The sequence below is a fragment of the Mobula birostris genome, chromosome 7 (genome assembly GCF_030028105.1).
Source record: "Mobula birostris isolate sMobBir1 chromosome 7, sMobBir1.hap1, whole genome shotgun sequence".
Classification (NCBI taxonomy): Eukaryota; Metazoa; Chordata; class Chondrichthyes; order Myliobatiformes; family Myliobatidae; genus Mobula; species Mobula birostris.
Genome location: NC_092376.1, coordinates 3,410,474 through 3,425,479, shown reverse-complemented (window position 1 = coordinate 3,425,479; position 15,006 = coordinate 3,410,474). Strand labels below are relative to the sequence as shown.

The 15,006-nt window shown below is 50.5% G+C and overlaps 1 protein-coding gene and 1 non-coding gene across 3 annotated transcripts in view; both read left to right on the top strand.

Annotated features, from left to right (window-relative positions):
- The first annotated feature begins 72 nt into the window (after nucleotides 1-72).
- Nucleotides 73-144, top strand: trnaq-cug (transfer RNA glutamine (anticodon CUG)). Its single transcript has one exon. It is a non-coding gene; the product is annotated as a tRNA-Gln (tRNA).
- A 542-nt stretch (nucleotides 145-686) lies between these two features.
- The window catches only part of LOC140199954 (rho-related GTP-binding protein RhoG-like), a 31,399-nt gene continuing 17,079 nt past the window's right edge, over nucleotides 687-15,006 (top strand). Inside the window, exon 1 of one of the 2 annotated variants that reach the window (XM_072262465.1) lies at nucleotides 687-763. The gene's annotated coding sequence lies outside the window, so the exon portion shown is untranslated. Of the gene's footprint in view, nucleotides 764-8,671; nucleotides 8,759-15,006 lie in introns of those variants that run through there. The other variant, XM_072262464.1, reaches the window with a different exon arrangement.

Sequence of the window (15,006 nt, the reverse complement as noted above, 5' to 3'; positions counted from 1 at the left end):
TGCTATGCCGTGGCCGTCGCGTGCGCGGCGCTGCTGTGAAAGGCCCCTCCCTGCGGCTGGCTGAGCAGCGCGGGTTCCGTGGTGTAATGGTTAGCACTCTGGACTCTGAATCCAGCGATCCGAGTTCAAATCTCGGCGGAACCTGATCCTTTTCCCCCTCCGCCCCTGTCGACCAACCGAGAGACGGGACGAAAATTACCGCGGTAGCTTTATATCACAAGATGCCAGAAGTGAAGTAGAAATAAAAAGAATTGCCGAAACCAACTTCCAGAAAATGAAACCCATTTTTACCAATAGACACTTTTCTATGACGACAAGGCTTAGGCTACTAAAATGTTACACCTGGTCAATCTTGCTGTATGCTTCCGAAACATGGACTGTAACACCAGAACTCCGAAGAAACTTAGAAGCAACAGAAATGTGGTTTCTTAGAAGAATGCTGAAAATATCATATACAGATAGAGTACAGTACTCCAATGTGCCCATACGAAAATAACTTTAATGAGAACATTAAATGAGAGGAAACATTAAGTTCCTGGGCCATGTCATCAGGAAGGGAGAAATAGAATGCCTTACATTACAAGGCGGTATGCCTGGGAAACGCGGTAGAGGAAAGCAAAGTAAAAATATCTGGACACTGTGAAAGAACTAACAGATCTCAGTGTGCGAGATACCATTGACGGTGCGTGGGATCGTTCGATGTGGACAGCCATGATCGCCCAAGCGTGTAACCCGCAAGGCACATGAAGAAGTATATGAACAGGTATAATGAAAACCTAGGGACAGTTTCACAGCACGAAAACTTTCACAAACTTCAGTAGTGTATGGTGACTGGCTGCATCGTATGGAAACGCCAATGCCCTAGAGGGGAAAAGCCTATAAAAAGTAATGGGTACGGCCCAGTCCACCACGGGGAAAGCTCTCCCCATAACTAAGCATTTAAGACCATAAGGTATAGGCGCAGAAGTAGGCCATTCGGCCCATCGAGTCTGCTCTGCCATTCCATCATGGGCTGATCCAATTCTTCCAGTCATCCCCACTCCTCTGCTTTCACCCCAAACCCTCTGATACCCTGGCTAATCAAGAACCTATCTATCTCTGCCTTAAATACACCCAATGAGCTTCCACAGCCGCTCGTGGCAACAAATTCCACAGATTTACCACCCTCTAACGAAAGTAATTTCTCCACATCTCCGTCCTAAAGGACGACCTTCAATCCTGAAGTCATTCCCTCTTGTCCTGGACTCCCCTACCATGGGAAATAACTTTGCCATATCTAATCTGTTCAGGCCTTGTAACATTTGGAATGTTTCTATGAGATCCCCCCTCATTCTCCTGAACTCCAGGGAATACAGCCCAAGAGCTGCCAGACGTTCCTCATACAGTAACCCTTTCATTCCTGGAATCATTCTCATGAATCTTCTCTGAAACCTCTCCAATGTCAATATATCCTTTCTAAAATAAGGAGCCCTTATATAAATATCTATATGTAGCTTTGTCGCAGAAAATCAGCATCCATTCAGGGACCCCACCACCCAGGTCATGCAGGAGGGCTCCCAAATCTCCTTGCACCTCGAGTGTTTTGAACTTCCTCCCGTTTAGAATATAGTTACGCTTTTATTCCTTCTACCAAAGTGCATGCACTTCCCAACAGTGTATTCCACCTGCCACTTCTTTACATATTCTTCTAATCTAAGTCATTTTTAGTCCACTGCTCACTGCAATATTTCATGTTCCTGAACATTTGAATTACCTACCAGACTGTGGCAACCAGTCAGGATACTGCCAACATTACACATTATGACTGCAGAAGTTTGTTTTCAGTGTCCAGCTGACCTCCCTAACCTCCTAATGGTTGAAGGGAAGTAGCTATTCCTGAACCTGACAGGTCAGGCAGCATCTATGGAGGGGAATAAACAGTCAGCGTTTCAGGCTGAGTCAAAATGCTGACGGCTTATTCCTCTTCATAGACGCTGCCAGATCTGCTGAGTTCCTCCAGCATTTTGTGTGCGCTGTTCTGGATTTCCAGCATCTGCTGTATACCTTGAGTTCATGTGTTCCTGAACCTGGTGGTGTGAGACTTCAGGCTTCTGTACCTCCGGCCCGATGGGAGCTGGGAGAAGATGCATGACCTGGATGGAGAGGATCTTTAATGATAGATGTTGCCATCTTGAGGCAGTACCTCCCGTAGATAGTAGGAAAGGGACTAGCATGGATAAAGCACTGGCTGATTGGCAGAAGGCAAAGCATGGGAATAAAAGATGCCTTTTCTGGTAGGCTGCTAGTGACTAGTGGTGTTCCGCAGGAGTCTGTGTTGGGAATACTTCCTTTTACATTATATATCAGTTATTTTGATGATGGAATTGATGGTTTTGTGGCCACGTTTGCATACGATACGAAGACACGTGTGGAACAAGTACTTTTGAGAAAGTAGAGAGACTACAGAAGGACTTAGACAGATTGGAAGAATGGGCAAAGAAGTGGCAAATAGAATACGGTGTTGGGAAGTGTATGGTCATGCACTTTGGAAGAAGAAATAAAAGCTTAGACTATTTACTAAATGGCAGGAAAATTCAAAAATCTGAGATGTAAAGGGACTTTGGTGATGAGGAAAGTAAATGCAATGTTAGCATTGATTCAAAAGGTTCAAAGGTTCATTTATTGTCAAAGTATATATCTCTGAAATTTTTCAGCTCTCTCTGTAGCTGTGAAACCAAGAAAGGAAAGGAAGGCAGCACGGTAATCAATTCCCAAATCCCCCACTCCTGCAAAAAAAACCAAAAATGGAACGGGCACATCAACCCCAATTCCCTCCTCCAGCTCAGAAAACAAACTCAATAAACCTGGCACATTGACCCCCCAAATCCCTCTCCCCACACAAAAAATACAAACAAACTAGATCAGGCACACTGACCCCCAAATCCCTCTCCCCACACAAAAAATACAAACAAACTCAATAAACCTGGCACATTGACCCCCCAAATCCCTCTCCCCACACAAAAAATACAAACAAACTAGATCAGGCACACTGACCCCCAAATCCCTCTCCCCACACAAAAAATACAAACAAACTCAATAAACCTGGCACATTGACCCCCCAAATCCCTCTCCCCACACAAAAAATACAAACAAACTCAATAAACCTGGCACATTGACCCCCCAAATCCCTCTCCCCACACAAAAAATACAAACAAACTCAATAAACCTGGCACATTGACCCCCCAAATCCCTCTCCCCACACAAAAAATACAAACAAACTAGATCAGGCACACTGACCCCCAAATCCCTCTCCCCACACAAAAAATACAAACAAACTCAATAAACCTGGCACATTGACCCCCCAAATCCCTCTCCCCACACAAAAAATACAAACAAACTCAATAAACCTGGCACATTGACCCCCAAATCCCTCTCCCCACACAAAAAATACAAACAAACTCAATAAACCTGGCACATTATCCCCCAAATCCCTCTCCCCACACAAAAAATACAAACAAACTCAATAAACCTGGCACATTGACCCCCAAATCCCTCTCCCCACACAAAAAATACAAACAAACTAGATCAGGCACATTATCCCCCAAATCCCTCTCCCCACACAAAAAATACAAACAAACTCAATAAACCTGGCACATTACCCCCCAAATCCCTCTCCCCACACAAAAAATACAAACAAACTAGATCAGGCACATTATCCCCCAAATCCCTCTCCCCACACAAAAAATACAAACAAACTCAATAAACCTGGCACATTACCCCCCAAATCCTTCTCCCCACACAAAAAATACAAACAAACTAGATCAGGCACATTGACCCCCAAATCCCTCTCCCCACACAAAAAATACAAACAAACTAGATCAGGCACATTGACCCCCAAATCCCTCTCCCCACACAAAAAATACAAACAAACTAGATCAGGCACATTGACCCCCAAATCCCTCTCCCCACACAAAAAATACAGACAAACTAGATCAGGCACACTGACCCCCAAATCAGTCTCCCCGCACAAAAAGGCAAGATCAGGCAAAAGAATGCAGAATATTAAACACGAGGAATTCTGCAGATGCTGGAATTTCAAGCAACACACATCAAAGTTGCTGGTGAACGCAGCAGGCCAGGCAGCATCTCTAGGAAGAGGTACAGTCAACGTTTCGAGCAGAATATTAAAACTATAAGACTGATAAAAGAGTCTATAGTCCAAGTCCACATCCTAAATACATTTTAAAAAATGCCTGGGCAACACTCTCTGGGTGCAGTGGCAGGCTCTCCCCTCTCCAGTGCAGAGCAACCAATCAAAGACAGGCAGCCAGTGCTCACCCTCTGCACTCACTTCGATGCTTCAATCAGCGAACCATGGAAACTATAATCGGTGAAATGGGGCCAAACAGAGGTCTGCACCCCATCCTGCAGCCATTTCAAGAGGGCTGGAATATAAAAGCAAAGATGTAATGTTGAGGCTTTATAAAGCACTGGTGAGACTTCACTTGGAGTATTGTGAGCAGGTTTGAGTCCCTTGTCTTAGAAAGGATGTGCTGAAATTGGTGAGGGTTCAAAGGGGTTTCACAAAAATGATTCTGCGATTGAAAGGCTTGTCATATGAGGGGCATTTGATTGCTCTGGGCCTCTACTCACTGGAGTTCAGAAGAATGAGAGATGACCTCATTAAATCCTATCAAATGTTGAAAGGCCTCAGATGTTTCCTGTGGTGGGAGAGTCTAAGGCCAGAGAACACAGCCTCAGAATAGAGGGGCGTCCTTTTAGAATGGAGATGAGTAGGAATTTCTTTAGTCCGAGGGTGATGAATCTGTGGAATTCATCGCTACAGATGGCTGTGGACATCAAGGCACTGGGTATATTTAAGGCAGAAGTTGATAGAGTTTTCATTAGTTAGGACATGAAGGGAGATGGCAGGAGATTGAGGCTGAGAGGGAACTGGATCAGCCATGTTGAAATGGCAGAGAAGACGATGGGCCAAATGGCCTGATTCTGCTCCTACATCGTATGGTCTTATGGTTTCAGATATAGCAGGTGTTGGGGAGGGATGTGTCCGTGATGATTTGGACTGAGTCCGGTGGATATTCCCGATGGGGAGGGATGTGTCCGGATGGACTAAGTTCTGTGGATATTCCCGATGGGAAGGGATGTGTCCGTGACGTATTGGGCTGAGTCCAATATTTTCTACAGCTTTTTACATTCCTGTACATTGGAATTGCCGTACAGACCGAGATACAACTAGCCAGGATACTGTCAACACTACATCTGTAGAAGTTTGTTTCGATAAGTTAGGGTAGCAATGAAGGGGTGCTACACTGTCGGAAGAGCTATGAATAAATAACACAACCTCCGCCCCCCTTTCATAAGACCATAAGACAGAGGAGCAGAATGTGCCTGTTTGTACAGTGCTGTGCTGTTTGATGTCTGTGTTTATGAGAATTGTTTCAGTGGTGGGGTGGAGATATGTCTCTACCAAAGGAGGTGTGAGATGCTCCTTCCCTCTTCTAGCCTGCAGGTCACCATTGGACAAGGTGTAGCACCTGCTTAGCCCCCTGACCAGGGTCAAGTGAAGCCATGGGAGCAGGTGGTGGATGGTCGTATGAGCAGCCGGTGCAGAACACAAGTCCTGGTTATGTGACCACTGACACCAGACAGACAATCCCTGAAGAGTATTGATAATAGCTGAGTCAGCCATAGTGTAAAGACACTGCCCAGAAGAAGACAATGGCAAAAACTGCTTCTGAGGAAAAATTTGCTGATAACAGTCGTGGTCATGGAGGAGGAATGAGTTGCTGAGAACAGTCGTGGTCATGGAGGAGGGATGGGTTGCTGAGAACAGTGGTGGTCATGGAGGAGAGATGGGTTGCTGAGAACAGTCGTGGTCATGGAGGAGAGATGGGTTGTTGAGAACAGTCGTGGTCATGCAGGAGAGATGGGTTGCTGAGAACAGTCGTGGTCATGGAGGAGAGATGGGTTGCTGAGAACAGTCGTGGTCATGTAGGAGAGATGGGTTGCTGAGAACAGTCGTGGTCATGGAGGAGAGATGGGTTGCTGAGAACAGTCGTGGTCATGGAGGAGGGATGGGTTGCTGAGAACAGTCGTGGTCATGGAGGAGGGATGGGTTGCTGAGAACAGTCGTGGTCATGGAGGAGGGATGAGTTGCTGAGAACAGTCGTGGTCACGAGGGAGAGATGGGTTGCTGAGAACAGTGGTGGTCATGGAGGAGAGATGGGTTGCTGAGAACAGTCATGGTCATGGAGGAGGGATGGGTTGTTGAGAACAGTGGTGGTCATGGAGGAGGGATGGGTTGCTGAGAACAGTCGTGGTCATGGAGGAGAGATGGGTTGCTGAGAACAGTGGTGGTCCTGGAGGAGGGATGGGTTGTTGAGAACAGTCGTGGTCATGGAGGAGGGATGGGTTGCTGAGAACAGTGGTGGTCATGGAGGGGGGATGGGTTGTTGAGAACAGTCGTGGTCATGGAGGAGGGATGGGTTGCTGAGAACAGTCGTGGTCATGGAGGAGGGATGGGTTGCTGAGAACAGTAGTGGTCATGGAGGAGAGATGGGTTGCTGAGAACAGTCGTGGTCACGAGGGAGAGATGGGTTGCTGAGAACAGTGGTGGTCATGGAGGAGAGATGGGTTGCTGAGAACAGTCATGGTCATGGAGGAGGGATGGGTTGTTGAGAACAGTGGTGGTCATGGAGGAGGGATGGGTTGCTGAGAACAGTCGTGGTCATGGAGGAGAGATGGGTTGCTGAGAACAGTGGTGGTCCTGGAGGAGGGATGGGTTGTTGAGAACAGTCGTGGTCATGGAGGAGGGATGGGTTGCTGAGAACAGTGGTGGTCATGGAGGGGGGATGGGTTGTTGAGAACAGTCGTGGTCATGGAGGAGGGATGAGTTGCTGAGAACAGTCGTGGTCATGGAGGAGGGATGGGTTGCTGAGAACAGTAGTGGTCATGGAGGAGAGATGGGTTGCTGAGAACAGTCGTGGTCACGAGGGAGAGATGGGTTGCTGAGAACAGTCGTGGTCATGGAGGAGGGATGGGTTGCTGCGAACAGTCGTGGTCATGGAGGAGAGATGGGTTGTTGAGAACAGTCGTGGTCATGGAGGAGGGATGGGTTGCTGAGAACAGTCGTGGTCATGGAGGAGGGATGGGTTGCTGAGAACAGTGGTGGTCATGGAGGAGGGATGGGTTGCTGAGAACAGTAGTGGTCATGGAGGAGAGATGGGTTGCTGAGAACAGTCGTGGTCACGAGGGAGAGATGGGTTGCTGAGAACAGTGGTGGTCATGGAGGAGAGATGGGTTGCTGAGAACAGTCGTGGTCATGGAGGAGGGATGGGTTGTTGAGAACAGTCGTGGTCATGGAGAGATGGGTTGCTGAGAACAGTCGTGGTCATGGAGGAGAGATGGGTTGCTGAGAACAGTGGTGGTCATGGAGGAGGGATGAGTTGCTGAGAACAGTGGTGGTCATGGAGGAGGGATGGGTTGCTGAGAACAGTGGTGGTCATGGAGGAGAGATGGGTTGCTGAGAACAGTCGTGGTCATGGAGGAGAGATGGGTTGCTGAGAACAGTCGTGGTCATGGAGGAGAGATGGGTTGCTGAGAACAGTCGTCATGGAGAGATGGGTTGCTGAGAACAGTGGTGGTCATGGAGGAGGGATGGGTTGCTGAGAACAGTCGTGGTCATGGAGGAGAGATGGGTTGCTGAGAACAGTCGTGGTCATGGAGAGATGGGTTGCTGAGAACAGTTATGGTCACGGAGGCGGAATGGGTTGCTGAGAACAGTCGCGGTCATGGAGGAGAGATGGGTTGCTGAGAACAGTGGTGGTCATGGAGGAGAGATGGGTTGCTGAGAACAGTCGTGGTCATGGAGGAGGGATGGGTTACCCGTGTCATACAACAGGGCACATGATGATGATGGTGACCAAATGGAAGGTCCATTGAGTGGCGGGGCAGGCAGGAGAACGGGGAGGCTGAGATTTTGGTGATAGCAAACAGGCTTTTGGGCCCACATTGTTCGTGCTGACCTTCAAATACTCATCTACACTAATCCCATTTCCGTCCTTCCCGGCCCGGCAGGTTCAAGTGGTCATCCAGACACTTCTTCAATGTCCAAATTCATTTATTGTCATTCAATCATACACCACCCTTTATTTTTCTATCATCCCTGTGTAGAGTCTCTTAAATGTCCTTAATTTATCTGCGACTACCACCACTCTGTGTGTAAAAAAAACTCCCTCTGACATCTCCTATACTTTCTCCAATCACCTTAAATTTATGCCCCCTTGTATTAGCCATTTCCACCCTGAGAAACGTCTCTGCCTGTCCACTCGATCTTAATCCTGCATTTTTTGACTGGAGACGAATCATGTCGGAATCGTTGTAAGGTTTTAGCAATTAAGCTGACAAAGTGCAAAAAATATACATTAAAATAAAGAATTTAGCACACACCGGGAAGAGTCAGTAAGTTCCCACAGCATCTCAGCTCGAGTGTGACTTGTTGTGAGAAGGTATTTTAAGCAAGTAAGAAGTGCCAGACCCAGTCCGAGGGGGAGGGAAGTGCCAGAGAATTTAAAATATTGCCCCTCCCACTGCCTGTAATCTGCGGGCAGCATGCAGCCAGATCTCAGCTGGTGCTGTCTGATCACCACCGGGGTCCCAGTGTTCATCAGGATGTCTGGGAAGCAGGTGCCTCTGCTCAGACGCTGCCGCCAATCACCGTGATCACCTCGGGCACGACTGCCTACAGCTCTCTGCTCAGGTGAGGCACGATTTAACCCCTCTGTAAGTCGTCACGTCAACCGGCACTGATGAATTCTCCAAGAAGGTGTTTGTTCTGTGCAGGGAGGGCAAGGGAGTTTAGACGATGAGGGAGGGAGTATGAGGGGGGGATGAGAATGGGGGTGTATGGAGAGAGGGGAGCAGCAAAGGGCAGTTTAAGTGGAGAGGAGGGAGGACAGAGAGGGGGAGGGGGAGGAGGCCTGTGTGGTGGGGTATAAAAAGAGGCCGCAGTACCTGTTTCTGTACCCATGGGTGATGGGGAAGCAGGAACCCACTGCCCCCGAATACAGGCTCAGGACGTGTACATAGGGTATCCGTCCCGGTTACAACATGGAAGAAGTTGGGGCTGGTGGGTTCACAACAACATCCCACAGACAACAGGTATCTCACGATTGCTCACTATCAGGGCCATGACACCCCCACTGCCAGGAATTGCACCCCCACCCGAGGGAGAATTCTTCAACTTCCAGCACTGACGGAGGGGTGGGGGTAATTCTTTATGCTTACAGTACCCTTGACTTAATTCTTCATTTGGAATATCACCCCTCCCACAGTGTGACCCTCCCTCAGTACCGCCCCTCCCACAGTGTGACCCTCCCTCAGTACCACCCCCCCCACAGTGTGACTCTCCCTCAGTACCACCCCTCCCAGAGTGTGACCCTCACTCAGTACCACCCCTCCCTCAGTACCACCCCTCCCACAGTGTGACCCTCCCTCCGTACCACCCTTCCCAAAGTGTGACTCTCCCTCAGTACCACCCCCCCACAGTGTGACCCTCCCACAGTGTGACCCTCCCTCAGTACCACCCCCCCCACAGTGTGACTCTCCCTCAGTACCACCCCCCCACAGTGTGACGCTCCCTCAGTACCACCCCTCCACAGTGTGACTCTTCCTCAGTACTGCCCCTCCCTCAGTACCGCCCCTCCCACAGTGACGCTCCCTCAGTACCACCCCCCCATAGCAGGGATGTTTTGCAATATTACATGCTAAGTGTCAGGTGTCCAGTTGGAACCCATGACCTCTGAGTGAGAGTTCTCTGGATTTCCCCAATGATTCATGACCCCAGCAAACACTAACGCATGGGACGAGAGGGAGATTTGATTTGTTTGCGGCCTTTGCCTCAGGATGATATTTCATCTCTTTTATCCAAGGTTGGTTTTCACCTTTGTGACCCTGTCCTCTTATCCATCTCCAGTGTTCCTTGGTAGGGGATTCTAGAACAAGAGGGCATGACTTTAGGGATTGAAGGACGTCCATTTAGAACAGAGATGCAGAGAAATTATTTTAGTCAGAGGATGGTAAATCTGTGGAATTTGTTGCCATGAGCGGCTATGGAGGCCAAGTCATTGGGTGTATTTAAGGCAGAGATAGACAGGTTCATGATTAGCCGGGGCATCAAAGGGTATGGGGAGAAGGCAGGGGAATGGGGATGACTGGATGAAGTGGATCAGCCCATGATTGAATGGCGGAGCAGACTTGATGGGCCCAATGGCCTACCTCTGCTCCTAAATCTTATGGTCTTATGGTTCTACTCAGGCCCGGTCTTGGAAATGGAATCGGAGACTCAGCCTGGCTTGTGGGGGAGCTGGGGAAGAGGGAGCTCCTCACCTCACCTCTTCCCTCCCCTCCCTCTCTTCCCAATCACTGCCGCTCTCCCCTCCTCTCTTCCCAAACCCTGCCCCTCTCCCCTCCTCTCTTCCCAAACCCTGCCCCTCTCCCCTCCTCTCTTCCCAATCCCTGCCCCTCTCCCCTCCTCTCTTCCCAAACCCTGCCCCTCTCCCCTCCTCTCTTCCCAATCCCTGCCCCTCTCCCCTCCTCTCTTCCCAATCACTGCCGCTCTCCCCTCCTCTCTTCCCAATCCCTGCCCCTCTCCCCTCCTCTCTTCCCAATCCCTGCCCCTCTCCCCTCCTCTCTTCCCAATCCCTGCCCCTCTCCCCTCCTCTCTTCCCAATCACTGCTGCTCTCCTCACTGCCTTGTAGCCACTGATTCTCAGCTCGAATCTGGAACTTGACAGGCATGGGAAAGGTCAGCAGTCAAATTGGGTCCAAAATTAGCCCAGGAATTCTGTCAGCCTGCTGCACGAGGTGCGGCAGCTCTCTGTGCTTTTACATTGGCGTCAGTGAGGAGAGAGCGGCTCCGATCGGATGACATGGGCCCACCCTGTGTGTGGACTCTCTCCATTGGTGCCCGCTCTCCAACCGGCCACTGACACAGACTCGGGAGTCCTCATGCATGGTTTCCAAAAGCTTACCTTGCAGGATGAGTTGATGGTAAGGAAGGCAAACGCAATGTTAGTATTCATTTCAAGAGAACTAGAATGTAAAAGGAGAGATGTAATGTTGAGGCTTTTTAAGGCACTGGTCAGACTACACTTGGAGTATTGTGAGTAGTTTTGCACACTTATCTCAGAAAGCATGTGCGAGCATTGGAGAGGGTCCAGAGGAGGTTCATAAGGTTTATTCTGGTTAACGTATAAGCAGTGTTTGATGGCTCTGGGCCTGTACTCACTGGAGCTTAGAAGAATGAGGGGGGGATCATATTGAAATCTGATGAAAATTGAAAGGCCTAGATAGAGTGGATGTGGAGAGGATGTTTCCTATAGTGGGGAGTCCAGGACCAGAGGACACAGATAGAGTGGATGTGGAGAGGATGTTTCCTATAGTGGGGAGTCTAGGACCAGAGGACACGGATAGAGTGGATGTGGAGAGGATGTTTCCTATAGTGGGGGAGTCTAGGACCAGAGGACACAGATAGAGTGGATGTGGAGAGGATGTTTCCTATAGTGGGGGAGTTAAGATCAGAAGACACAACCTCAGAATAGAGGGACGTCCACTTAGAACAGGGATGGGGAGGGATTTCTTTAGCCAGATGGTGGTGAATCTGTGGAATTCATTGCCACAGATGATTGTGGAGGCCAAGTCATTGGGTATATTTAAAGTGGAGGTTAATAGATTCTTGATTAGTCAAGGTCGTCGAAGGTTACAGGGAAAAGGCAGGAGAATGGGGTTGAGAAGTATAATTGATGGATTGCAGACAGACTCGATGGGCTGAATGGCCCAGATCTGTTCCTGTGTCTATCGTCCATTGCCCGTGACCATGCTGACCAGTCTGCTCAGGGGCTTTCCTGGTGGGGCCCTGGGATGGGGAGGGGAGGGGAGGGTGTGGAACATCTGCCTAAACTGCAGACACAGACCCATCAGAAACTCCACCCACACAACCCTCACCTTCACCCACACCACCCCCATCCTCACCCTCACCCATCAGAAACACCACCCACACCACTCCCACCCTCACCTCCATGTTCCCCAACAACTATTCACACTGTGGGAGGGGTGGTACTGAGGGAGGGTCACACTATGGGAGGGGTGGTACTGAGGGAGAGTCACACTGTGGGAGGGATGGTACTGAGGGAGGGTCACACTGTGGGAGGGGCGATACTGAAGGAGGGTCACACCGTGGGAGGGGCGGTACTGAGGGAGGGTCACACTGTGGGGGGGTGATACTGAGGGAGGGTCACACTGTGGGGGGGTGATACCGAGGGAGGGTCACACTGTGGGGGGGGTGGTACTGAGGGAGGGTCACACTGTGGGAGGGGTGGTACTGAGGGAGGGTCACACTGTGGGGGGGTGGTACTGAGTGAGAGTCACACTGTGGGAGGGTGATACCGAAGGGAGGGTCACACTGTGGGGGGGGGTGGTACTGAGTGAGAGTCACACTGTGGGAGGGGTGATACTGAGGGAGGGTCACACTGTGGGGGGGGTGATACTGAGGGAGAGTCACACTGTGGGAGGGTGATACCGAGGGAGGGTCACACTGTGGGAGGGGCGATACTGAGGGAGGGTCACACTGTGGGAGGGGCAGTACTGAGGGAGGGTCACACTGTGGGGGGGGTGATACTGAGGGAGAGTCACACTGTGGGAGGGGTGGTACTGAGTGAGAGTCACACTGTGGGAGGGGTGATACTGAGGGAGGGTCACACTGTGGGAGGGGCGGTACTGAGGGAGGGTCACACTGTGGGGGGGGTGATACTGAGGGAGAGTCACACTGTGGGAGGGGTGGTACTGAGGGAGAGTCACACTGTGGGAGGGGGCGATACTGAGGGAGGGTCACACTGTGGGAGGGGCGGTACTGAGGGAGGGTCACACTGTGGGAGGGGTGGTACTGAGGGAGGGTCACACTGTGGGGGGGTGGAACTGAGGGAGGGTCACACTGTGGGAGGGGTGATACTGAGGGAGGGTCACACTGTGTGGGGGTGGTACTGAGGGAGGGTCACACTGTGGGAGTGGTGGTACTGAGGGAGGGTCACACTGTGGGAGGGTCACTCTGTGGGAGGGGTGATACCGAGGGAGGGTCACACTGTGGGGGGGGGCGGTACTGAGTGAGAGTCACACTGTGGGAGGGGTGATACTGAGGGAGGGTCACACTGTGGGAGGGGCGGTACTGAGGGAGGGTCACACTGTGGGAGGGGTGGTACTGAGGGAGGGTCACACTGTGGGAGGGGTGGTACTGAGGGAGGGTCACACTGTGGGACGGGCGGTACTGAGGGAGGGTCACACTGTGGGAGGGGTGGTACTGAGGGAGGGTCACACTGTGGGAGTGGTGGTACTGAGGGAGGGTCACACTGTGGGAGGGTCACTCTGTGGGAGGGGTGATACCGAGGGAGGGTCACACTGTGGGGGGGGCGGTACTGAGTGAGAGTCACACTGTGGGAGGGGTGATACTGAGGGAGGGTCACACTGTGGGAGGGGCGGTACTGAGGGAGGGTCACACTGGGGGAGGGTTGGTACTGAGGGAGGGTCACACTGTGGGAGGGGTGGTACTGAGGGAGGGTCACACTGTGGGACGGGAGTTATACCAAAAGTTTTCCCAATGTTCTGGAGTTAGTATCAGTGGTAGAGATTACCGAATTGGTGTTTGTGGGATCATGCTGTGTTCAAGTTGAGACAGTGACTGACCTGAAGCAGAGGCAGTTTGGAGGGAGGAATTGACAGGGTATGTCACATGTTGATGTTCCTAATGTTGCCCACCCAACGCTCCTTCCCTCTCCAGCCCCCCAGTCCCCTCACTCTTCCCATCTCTGCCAAGGTCACCCAATCCTCTTCCCTCCCCTCCTGATTCCACTGTCTCTCAGTCCTACCTCTGCAAGCCTGGCGTCTCTGGACCTTACCTGCCTCTTGTTCCTATTGCTCTGTTTCATTCCTCTCAGCCTCGCCGGGACTCTCCCTGTACCCAGCCACAGTTCAGAGCACTTCCCCTTGGAAACACACAGCAGGTCGGACACCATCTGTTGAGAGGGACTCAGAAGTACCATTTTCTGCTCCTCCCTCCACAGATGCTGCTTGACTTGCTGGGTTTTTACTGCATGTTTCCATCACCTGTTGCATTTTGCTTTCCATTCAAAGATCTCACACTTGTGTTTAGGATACAGAGCATAGGGCATTCAACAGTACTTCACTTAAGGTCACAGTCTTTTCCCCAGGGTGGGGAGGTCTGAAACTAGAGGAAACTGCAAACAGTAGAGTACAGTGCAGGCTTTCGGCTCACAATGTTGTGCTGCCCTTTTAACTTATTCTAAGATCAATTTAACCCTTCCCTCCTATGTAACACTCAATTTTTCTATTATCTACGAGCCTGTCAAATGTCTCTAATGTATTTGCCTGACAGGGCATTCCACACACCCATCACTCTCTGAGCAACAAACCTACCTCTGACATTCCACACCACCCCCCTATACTGTAACCCTCCTTTTAAACATTTTTGTCCCTTGCTTCTCCCTGAAGGAAATAGGGTCAGGAGTTGACCACTCAGCCCCTCAGCCCTATCCCACATCCTGTGCGATCATCGGCTCCTCCCTACCCTCTTCCTCCCCTTCCCCACGCTCCCAACTCCCTCTGCTAATTCCAACCTCCTGGTCATGCACGGAGTTATGAAATCCAGTGTTAATTCCATACTCCAGAATTCGAAAGAAAGAGAGATCAGTCAGCTTTAATTACTGGTAAATTGGTTTATTATTGCCATACATATGAAAGAAGATTATAGCTGGGAGCTTAATGTCCATTGTATCAAAAGGACAGGCAGGGGGGCGGCATTGCTCGATTGGTAAAAAGTGAAATCAAATCACAACATAGAATCAGAAGGTGTTGAATCATTGTGAATAGAGCTAAGACACTACAAGGGTAGAAAGACCCTGATGGGAGTTGTATACAGACCCCCATATAGTAGTAAGG